This window comes from Apium graveolens, chromosome 4 (assembly GCF_009905375.1).
Source record: "Apium graveolens cultivar Ventura chromosome 4, ASM990537v1, whole genome shotgun sequence".
NCBI classification, from domain to species: domain Eukaryota; kingdom Viridiplantae; phylum Streptophyta; class Magnoliopsida; order Apiales; family Apiaceae; genus Apium; species Apium graveolens.
The window spans coordinates 202,956,764-202,967,339 of NC_133650.1; the positions used below are offsets into that span (position 1 = coordinate 202,956,764).

At 36.1% G+C, this 10,576-nt stretch overlaps 1 non-coding gene across 1 annotated transcript; it reads right to left on the minus strand.

Annotated features, from left to right (window-relative positions):
* Nucleotides 1–9,986: 9,986 nt before the first annotated feature.
* On the minus strand, nt 9,987–10,093 carry LOC141722648 (small nucleolar RNA R71). The gene has a single exon (XR_012575656.1). It is a non-coding gene; the product is annotated as a small nucleolar RNA R71 (small nucleolar RNA).
* Nucleotides 10,094–10,576: the final 483 nt, after the last annotated feature.

Consider the following 10,576-nt stretch of genomic DNA (forward strand, 5'->3'; position numbering starts at 1 on the left):
ACAAAAGCCAAAGGTAAAACCTGTTAAGTTTGTAGCTGTAAAGTCTGAAACTGAGAAATTAGAAGTTAAAGAGGAATTAACTTCTAACAAACTAAAACAGGAAAAGCCAACTGAAGTTAACGTAGGCTTAATGACAAAGAAGCAGCTTAAGCATAAGCTGAAAGATGTTAAGAATGTAAACAAGGTAAAGTCACCTAGGAAAAATAGGATTGGAAAGGAAGGTGTGAATAAAAGCAATAATTATAAGCCTGTTCCTGATGCTCCTAGATAAACATGTCATAACTGTGGAAGTTCTAACCATCTGGCTTCTTTTTGCAGGAAGAATAAGAACATAAACTCCTTACCTTCAAAGTCAGGATTTAAGAGTCAGTTTGTTAGATATAGGCCACAAAATCCTTGTTTTCATTGTGATAGTTTATGGCATTCCATTTATACTTGTAAGGAATATCATAGTTTGTACTATGATTATTATCAAATAAAACCTTTATTTAAAGAAAGTTAGCATTGTTCCTTCTAGTGTAAGTTTTGATACAAAGTCTGATAGTGTAAATGCTGATAAGAAAAATGTTAACATAAACTCTGATGCTAAATCCGCTGCAAATGTTAACAAACTTAATAAGGCCAAAAGATCCAAGCTAGTCTGGGTCCTCAAAACTAATCATTAGTGGTCTTTGTGATTGCAGGGCAACAGGAAAAACATCCTAGTTCTGGACAGTGGATGCTCAGGACATATGACTGGGATGTGGGAATATCAATCTTGGGAATGTCATCATTAAAGAAGTAGCTCTGGTCTCAGGACTTAAACACAATCTGCTGAGTGTTAGTCAAATCTTTGACAGAGGTTATCATGTAGATTTCTTTGAAGAACACTGTGAAGTTGTAAGCAAATCTACAGGCAAAGTTGTTCTGAAAGGATACATATATGGTAACATTTATGAAGCCAAGCTTTCAACAAGTACTGATGGTTCTGCAATCTGTCTGTTAAGTAGAGCATCAATTGAAGAAAGCTGGAATTGGCACAAGAAACTCTCTCATTTAAATTTCAATAATATAAATGAACTAGTCAAGAAAGATCTTGTGAGAGGACTGCCAAAATCAGTATTTGCTCCTGAAGGCCTTTGTGATTCATGTCAGAAGGCTAAACAAAGAAAATCTTCATTCAAGAGCAACACCGAATCATCAATTCTGGAGCCTTATCACCTACTACATGTAGATCTATTTGGTCCAGTGAATGTCATGTCTATTGCAAAGAAGAAATATGCTATGGTCATAGTGGATGAGTTCACCAGATACACATGGGTGTATTTCTTGCACATAAAAAGTGAAACTACATCTATCTTGATTGATCATGTCAAGCAACTGGATAAATTGGTCAAAGATTCTGTGAAGATCATAAGAAGTGATAATGGCATTGAGTTCAAGAATTTGATCCTGGAAGAGTTCTGCAAAGACCATGGAATCAAGTAGGAATTTTCTGCTCCTGGAACTCCACAACAAAATGGAGTTGTTGAAAGAAAGAATAGAACTCTTATTGAAGCTGCACGAACAATGCTTGATGAAGCAAAGCTACCAACCTATTTTTGGGCTGAAGCTGTGCAGACTGCTTGTTTTACTCAGAATGCAACACTCATTAACAAGCATGGAAAGACACCATATGAGATAGTGAAGAAAAAGAAGCCAAATCTGAAGTATTTTTATGTATTTGGATGCAAGTGTTTTGTTCTGAAGACTCATCCTGAACAGCTATCCAAATTTGATTTAAAAGCTGATGAAGAAATTTTTGTTGGATATCCACTTTCCACAAAAGCCTTCAGAGTCTACAATTTAAGAACAAGGGTTGTCATGGAATATATCAATGTCTCCTTTGATGACAAGAAGATTACTGGACTTGAAGATTTCAATGATCATGATCAGCTGAGATTTGAAAATGAAGACTTAAATTCTGACACTGAAAATCCTGACAGTCTAAATCCTGATACTGTAAACTCTGATGGATTAAACTCTGATGTTATTAAAACTGTGGTGACTACGCCAAAGGAAGATGCATCTATGCAGGGGGAGCATACTGAAGAAACATCCACATCTCAAGAAGCATCAGAACCTACAACTGGCTCTACAAGTTCTGATTCATCAAGTTCTGATGAGCCAAGTTCTGATAATTCTGGAAACTCAAATACTGAAGGATCCAACTCAGAGAGCATAATTTCAGGGGGAGCATCAGAAAATATTGATGAGGACAGCATGGATCATGGGGGAGCATCCAGTTCTAGAGAAAACCTTCCATCTGCAAGGAAGTGGACTAAATCACATACACCTGACTTAATTATTGGAGATCCTGATGCAGGTGTCAGAACTAGAACAACTACTTCAAATGAATGTCTCTATAATTCTTTTCTTTCTCAGACTAAACCAAAGAAAGTGGAAGAAGCTCTTCAAGATGTTGATTGGGTGCAAGCAAAGCAGGAAGAGTTAAATGAATTTAAAAGAAACAAAGTCTGGACCCTAGTGCCAAGACCAAAGAACAGATTTGTTGTTGGTACAAAGTGGGTGTTCAGAAACAAAACTGATAGTGATGGCATAATTACAAGGAATAAAGCAAGGCTGGTTGCAAAAGGATATTCTTAACAGGAGGGAATTGATTATGATGAAACATTTGCACCAGTTGCTAGATTGGAAGCCATAAGGATATTTTTGGCTTTTGCTGCTCATAAAAAGTTTACTGTCTTTCAAATGGATGTGAAAAGTGCTTTTCTCAATGGAGAATTGGAAGAGGAAGTATATGTTGAACAACCTCCAGGCTTTGTAGATTCCAAATTTCCAAATCATGTCTACAGGCTTGATAAAGCACTTTATGGCCTTAAGCAAGCTCCAAGAGCATGGTATGAGACTTTAGCTCAGTTTCTTCTGGAAAGTGGATTTAACAGAGGAATTATTGACAAAATTCTGATCTATCTCAACCATGGAAAGGACTTACTTTTGGTGCAGAGATATGTTGATGATATCATTTTTGGTTCTACAAATGACAGACTTTGCAAGAAGTTTGCCAAACTGATGCTGTCAACATATCAAATGAGTATGATGGGGGAACTTAGCTATTTTATGGGCCTTCAAGTCAAGCAGAATGAAGAAGGCACTTTTATTTGTCAATCCAAGTATACCAGAAATTTGCTGAAGAAATTTGGAATGCAAGGTTGTTCAAGTACATCCACTCCCATGGCCACTGTAACAAAATTGGATAAGGATACTGGTATATCAGTAGATATTACTGATTACAGAGGTATGATTGGCTCACTACTCTATCTAACTGCTAGTAGACCGGATATCATGTATGCTACCTGTCTTTGTCCAAGATTTCAAGCAGATCCAAGAGAACCTCACTTAACAGCTGTGAAAAAAAAATTCAAGTATCTTAAGGGAACAACTGATATGGGGCTGTGGTATCCCAGAGAATCATATTTTAAACTAATAGGTTACTCAAATGCAGATTTTGCAGGATGCAAAATTGACAGGAAAAAGCACAAGTGGAAGCTGCCAATTTCTTGGAGGCAGATTCGTTTCTTGGTTTAGCAAGAAACAAAAGTCAATTTCCACATCAACTGCAGAAGCAGAGTATATTGCTACAGGAAGCTGTTGTGCATAGATTCTTTGGATGAAGAATCAGTAACTGGATTATGGGTTAACATACTTTAAAATCCCTATTTACTGTGATAATCAAAGTGCTATTGCTATGACAGGTAATCCAGTTCAACACTCAATGACAAAGCACATCAGCATTAGGTACCACTTCATAAGGGAACATGTGGATGAAGGTACAGTGGAATTGCACTTTGTTCCAACAGATCAACAACTAGTAGATATCTTCACAAAACCACTGTGTGAAGCTACTTTTACAAGATTGGTAAATGAACTTGGAATAGTTTCGGGTTCTTTCTCTAAGTCTGCTTAGTTTATGATTTTGTTTCATCAGACTTTATGATCAGTATTTACAGATATTACTATCTTTATGTATTTTGTGCTTATTTGAAAATTGCTTAATTACTAATTGTTGTCTGATGTGAATTTCTACACTCTGATAGTGATATGAATGTTTCTGTGACTATTCAATCCAATGACGATAATTGTGCTAGATGTTGACCTAGTAGTCTTTAATATACTAACAAGTCCCATGTTTGAAGTAATTGTTTATGTGGAAATCTTTTAGCAAATTCTGATATTGAGCTTAGTTAAGTTTACTTTGTCTATCTTATTACTAAGTCAAAAACTAGAATAATGCTTCTTATCTGTTAAGTTCTGATGTTAGTAAATCTGGTGAATGTACTAAGTGCTAATAAGCCTCACTTATCAAAAGAAACGGAAAAAAAAATAAAAATCAGGTACTCCTTTGAGATCTAGAGTAAAAATGTGGAAGGGAAGACCCAAGTGCATTGCAGGTATTAAATAATATGCATCAGAAAAGCAAAATAAATATTTTCTTGGTGACTTTTCACACTCTATGATTACTGGAGAAATACTCTGATAATAGCATAAATTCTGATAAGCAGTCGTGACTCACTTACACTGAGAAGCCACTGTAAAATGGAATTTCAAAAGATGCATAAAATGAGCACAAAACAGTTGAGGTGGATTCATGCATGAACTCATTCTAAAGTAGACTTCAGAATCATGACAGATTTTGAGCAAAGTTCTTTGTTATGCCTTATTTCTAAGATATACTGAAGTGAATCAGACTATAATCTTTATCTGATATTTAGCTTACTGCACACAAATACACTCCATATGAATGATGAAAATTAATGTGGTGATAAATGTTGTTTTAGATGAACGTTTAAGTGTCAGTTGCATAAATTCTGAGGACAAGTAATGATGGAAGTTCTGATGATTAAGTTCTGAAGAAATGAAATCAGAATTTGTGTGAAGAATTACAGAAATGGACATTCACTTTTCGAGTTAAGGAATCATGTTCTGATGACTGTTAAGTTCTGATATAAGTCTAAGTTCTGATATTACATTCTGATTCTTTACTTGACTTATTTGTGGTTAAAATCTGAAACAGTCTTATTTAAAATCAAAATATGTTTGGGTGAGATATTAACAGTCAACATAATTTGGGTTAGTGGTACTCGTCTATGCACAGTAATTTTTACTTGTTTCGTGTGCGCATTAAATCCTGTTTTCAGCTTCCAATGGCTGTTATTATTCTCATCAGTCTAGGGAGACGAGGTATAATTATTTCTACCTGTAATCATCTATTGAATCAGCAAGATACAGTTGCCAAGCTGGGCAAGAAGATGTTTTTCAAACCTACCTTTGACAGAATTGCCTACATTGAGAAAACCCAAGAGAAGCAACAGTCTCAGATTAATGAAATTTTGAAAAATCAAGCTTCTCCGCAAGATCAACTCAATGAGATCCAATCCTCAGTGGAATTGCTTCTCTCTCTTCTTTTACCTGCTGATGCCAAAAAGGGGGAGAAGGTAATTAAGTCCAAATGCAAACCTGTTAAGACACTGAAGAAAAAGGATGATGGTAATGACCCGGGAAACTCTGGAATGGGTGAAGGTCATGGTCAAGGTAAAAATCATTCATCAAGTAAAGCTGGAACTACAAGTCATAGAGCAAGTTCTGATACTGGGAGAAGAATAACTTTTGATGCTGGTAAAAGGATAAGTTCTGATGAACTTTTGGAACTTGATGAAGAAATTTCAAGACAGTTATTTCTGAAAGAAAATCCAGGAATGGACTTTGAGAGTCTAAAGGAAGAGGAAACTAGACTTAAGTTAGAAAAAGTCAACTCCAAATCTTAAGCTTCTGTTGTTAAAAAGAAACTTCCTAAGACCAAAGGCATTGTGATAAAAGAAAGGGTAAATCCTGAGGCAATTAAGGCCAAATCACAATTGCAGATAGATCCAAGGTCCAAGGGCAAAGAAATAGTTGTTGAACCTGTAAAGGTTTATGTGCCTCCTATGGATGAAGAAATTTCTGATGAAGATGTTAATCTTACTCTGACTTCAAGGAAGATTTTTAAAACAACCTCTGACATGGCTCAAGTTGTTCAGAGTCAAGATATAGTTAGGTCTGATATAACAATGAAGCAAGCAACCTCTGACATAGCTCAAGTTGGCTTGATATCAGAAGATAAGTCAAAGGAAACCTCTGACATTGCTCATGTTAAATCCTCAAAGTTACTCCTACCAGGGTTCACTAAAGCCAAACAGACTCAACCTTTGAAGACTGCAGCAAATGGTTTTGAAGCAAGAGTGGTTACTGGAAAGGAAGCAAGAGATAAATCTGATTGGGTAGTGCTGATGAAAGAAGAGTGCAAAACACAACCAATGATCCAACTTCCTTAAGTGAACCAGGTGTTGGAGCAACTCCTGAAAGATTGAATCAACTTGAATCTGTACAGATGGTTTACCATACCTTCTTGAAAGAACACATCTTGTTATATTTTATGACAGATGGAAGTGTTTACCATATAAGGGCAAATGCTATACCACTGAAGTATTTTGAGGAACTAGAACATGTTTTATTCTTACTTCAAGTGAAGGACAGATTAACAGAAAGTGCTGTAAATTATTTGAAGACTCAAATTCAGAGATAGAAAAAGCTTTATTCTGTGAAGTTTGATAGCACATACTGTCCCAAGTACAGATATCACAAGGGTGATATTGTTGAGATGAAGCCTAATACTGCAAAGATCAGAACATATCTTGGTATTAAGGGACTTGAATTCAATCTAGAGTCTGACAAAGCCAATGTCATCAGACTAGATCAGGAGTTGAGAAAAGCAAAAATTAATGATCTCAGATATGCTATCTTCCAAACTGGTGAAGATACTGCAGAGCTTAAAGATGCTAAAAGGAGGATGATTGATGAACTCAGAGATGTTGAGAGATGTTTGTTAAAGAACTATCTCAGAACAACTCCTAACATCAAAGACATCAGAAAGTGAAGCCAAGTCAAGATCTACAACTGCTTAAATTCTGATGTGTGTACAGACTAAAGTTGTTATCAGAAGTTTAAGTTGGTAAAGCTTTAAGGACTATAAGTTGTAGTTATCTAGTTAAATTCTCATGCATTTGTACTTAATGTTTTTGACATCATCAAATATCTGTTAAACTTGTATATTATGCTAATTTACAAGTTGGGGAGATTGTTAGATATATTTGATAATGTCATGTCTAATATGATTTGTGTTTAGTTTTCAGATCTTACTTAAACAGGACAAATCAGTACTTAACTGGATATCAACACTTATACTAAAGACAGAACTTAAGTTATCAGTACTTAAGGTTCAGGAGATAATATCAGGACTTAAAGAAGACTTTCAGATAAGGAAGGTGGCTGATTGAAAGGAAAGAAGATCAAGACAAATGAAAGAAGAGATATGCATGAAGAAGGAATTCTATGAAGAATAGAATACTTGGAAGAAAAGATAATTGGTTGATATATTTTAGGAAGCAGAATTATATTCCATATCAATTAGCGATTATCTTGTAACTGTGTAGTATATAACACGGACATAGGGTTTACACTATAAGTATAATCATTATCGAGAATAATATTCATTGTAACCCTAGCAGCTCTCGTGATATTTGTTCATCACTGAGAGAGGACAGTTCTACATTGTAACAGAGTTTAATAAAGTTTGTTTTCTGTTACTTGTGTTCTTTGAATTTAATTTGATTGTGCTATACACTGTATTCAACCCCCCTTCTACAGTGTGTGTGACCTAACATGAAGCTTTTAACCAATAGAGCAACCATTTATTCCATGTATTTATTATTATCATGATCAATATCAGTATCTAATTCACTATCAGTATTTGAGTCATCATCAAATTTTGATGACTCAGCATCAGACTTTGTAATCATAGCTTTTCCTTTGGAGTAACTGTTGAGTGGCATTTATGACACTTTATAACGCTCCATTAAGCTTTGAATTGGTGTTTTTGTACTCAAATTATTGGTGTTTTAATGTATTTTCTAATGTTTTTGCATTTCAGGCATTAATCCGGAATTCAGGTGAATTAACACTGATTTGATGCTAATATGGTGTTAGGATGGTGTCCAAGGAATAAAGGCTCGTGAAGACCAACTCATTGCAGTAAGAAAAGAAGGCAATATCTGTTTTTTTAGAAGACCGGCGCGGCCATGTTGTGTTAGCGTGCGCCCACGCCAGAGAAGCAGAATGTCAGCGTGCCCGCGCTGGTGAAGCGTGAAGCACGTGGCCGCGCCAGGTCGGGATTCCAGATTCCTGTTTCAATTAGAAGACTGTTTTTCTAGGCTTTTGGATTAATTGGGTTGCTATTTAAAGACAACAAAAAGACGTTTTTCATAACGGAGCTCAGGGAGAAGACGACAAGAAGACCTATAGCATAATTCAACGAAGGCGAAGAAGATCTAGTTTATTCTTGTGAATCTTTGTTCTAAGTTGTAATCTTGGATGCTCGTTTTTTGTTTTGTTGAACCTAATACTCTGGATTACGTACTTTGTTTATTAATTTTTTATAAAGACTACATTTATTATACCATGCTTTCATCGGAACCCACGTTGATGATGAGTCTGATTATGGGCTAATCGTTATCATAGGGTTCTAACGGATTTATTCATGGATTTCTTTAGTTAATTTGTTTTGATGCCTTAGTGTGTGGTGATTGTATGATAACCTAGTTTTGGTTGTGCTTATTCGTCTTGTGAGAGTCGCGAACTCATAAGATAGCGTGTTAATCTTAAATGAAGCAAAAGTGAATTTAAGGGTTTAGTTCGTAGGTAATTTTAACCATCTTACTTGCCCTATGTAATCATGATAGATAACTTGTGCATTAAACAGTTATGTTGTCAAATTCTATAGATATATAGCGTCTCAATATAATTGGTGTCTATTCAGCTTCTATCTCTTTTGTGGATGTCTGGTAGTATGTTATTCGTGCAACGAAAGTTGGCGTTTAGCAGTTTCCTATTATCTGATTAGTGTCATCACCATTACATGCTAAGGTTAAGAACGAAAGAGCTATTGAATGAAGTATTTAATGAAGTTGGAATCCCATGTTTGTGTTATATATTATTCAACTCTCTTTAATCTCTTAGTTAATGTTCTCTAGTATAATTTTCAATAGTTAATCGTAGTATAATCAAAACCCAAATTGTTATTCGTCTTAGCATTGAATAATAGCCATATCATTGTTGTATAAGTGCATAAATCACAAAGTTAACCTAAACCATTCTCTGTGAGAACGAACTAGAAAGAATTTTATATTACTTGTGATCGCGTATACTTGCGTGAATTATTAGCGCGTGTTTAGAGACTAACAAGTTTTTGGCGCCGCTATCGGGGGCTCGGTGTTAACTTTTAGTTTATGTGTTTCTCATCAGTGATCGTTAAAGTTCATTGACTCGGACATTGTTACTTACCTACTCTTTTCCTTGTCGTGTTTCAGGTACTCTAGCGAGCGTGTATGTATACGCGTTCGCGGGATCGTAAGAGAACTCTGGATCAAGCCTAGGAGGAAGCTATAGTGATTCGAAGGGAAGTTTTTGAGGATGAAGAGAAAGTAGAAGAGGAAGAGGAAGTCGAGGAACCAGCTTTAGTAGTGATGGGAGATCAAGAAGAAATTCCTAAGGCTTTGATGGACTATTCTCAGCCTAAGATCAATGATATTCAGTCGAGCATCATCATACCAGCCATCTCGACTAACAATTTTGAGATCAAGTCGAGCACGATTCAGATGATACAGAACTCAGTTCAGTTTGGGGGTATTCCTACATAAGACCCCAATATGCATATCAGGGATTTCATCGAGATCTGTGACACTTTCAAGTTCAATGGGGTGACTGAAGATGCTATCAAGCTGTGACTCTTACCATTCTCTTTGAGGGTTAAAGCAAAGTGCTGGTCACATTCTATACCACCAGGGTCTATCACCAAATGGGAGGATCTTTCTCAAAAGTTTCTCACTAAATTCTTTCCTATGGCGAAGACTGCTACAATCAGGAATGCTCTTACTCAATTTGCACAGCAAACTGGAGAATCTCTGTGTGAGGCTTGGGATCGATATAAGGATATGCTAAGGAAGTGCCCACACCATGGCATGCCTGATTGGATGATTATAAACTGTTTCTATAATGGTTTGGGCGCACAGTCTAGACCTATGCTCGATGCAGCATCTGGTGGAGCCTTATGGGCCATAAGCTAATGAAGCTTATGATTTGATTGAGCTCATGTCAGCTAATGAATCCCAGAATCCTACATAAAGAATGTTGCAAGGTAAGTTAGCAGAAATTCTGGAAGTAGATACAACTACTGCTATAGCTGCTCAACTTCAAGCTTTGACGATGAAAGTGGACTTTTTAGCTAATTATGGACTTAATTAAATCACTAGTGTTTGTGAACTTTGTGCGGGGACCCATGAAACTGAGCAATGTGATATTTCTAGCGAATCATCTCAATTTGTGAGCAACTTTCAGAGATTACAGCAGCAAGCTCCAGCCACTTATCTGAAAGAGATATGTCCTAAGTCCAATCATGTATGAGGATTTAGGAATAACTTTTATGTAATCTGTTTTGATTTCATTG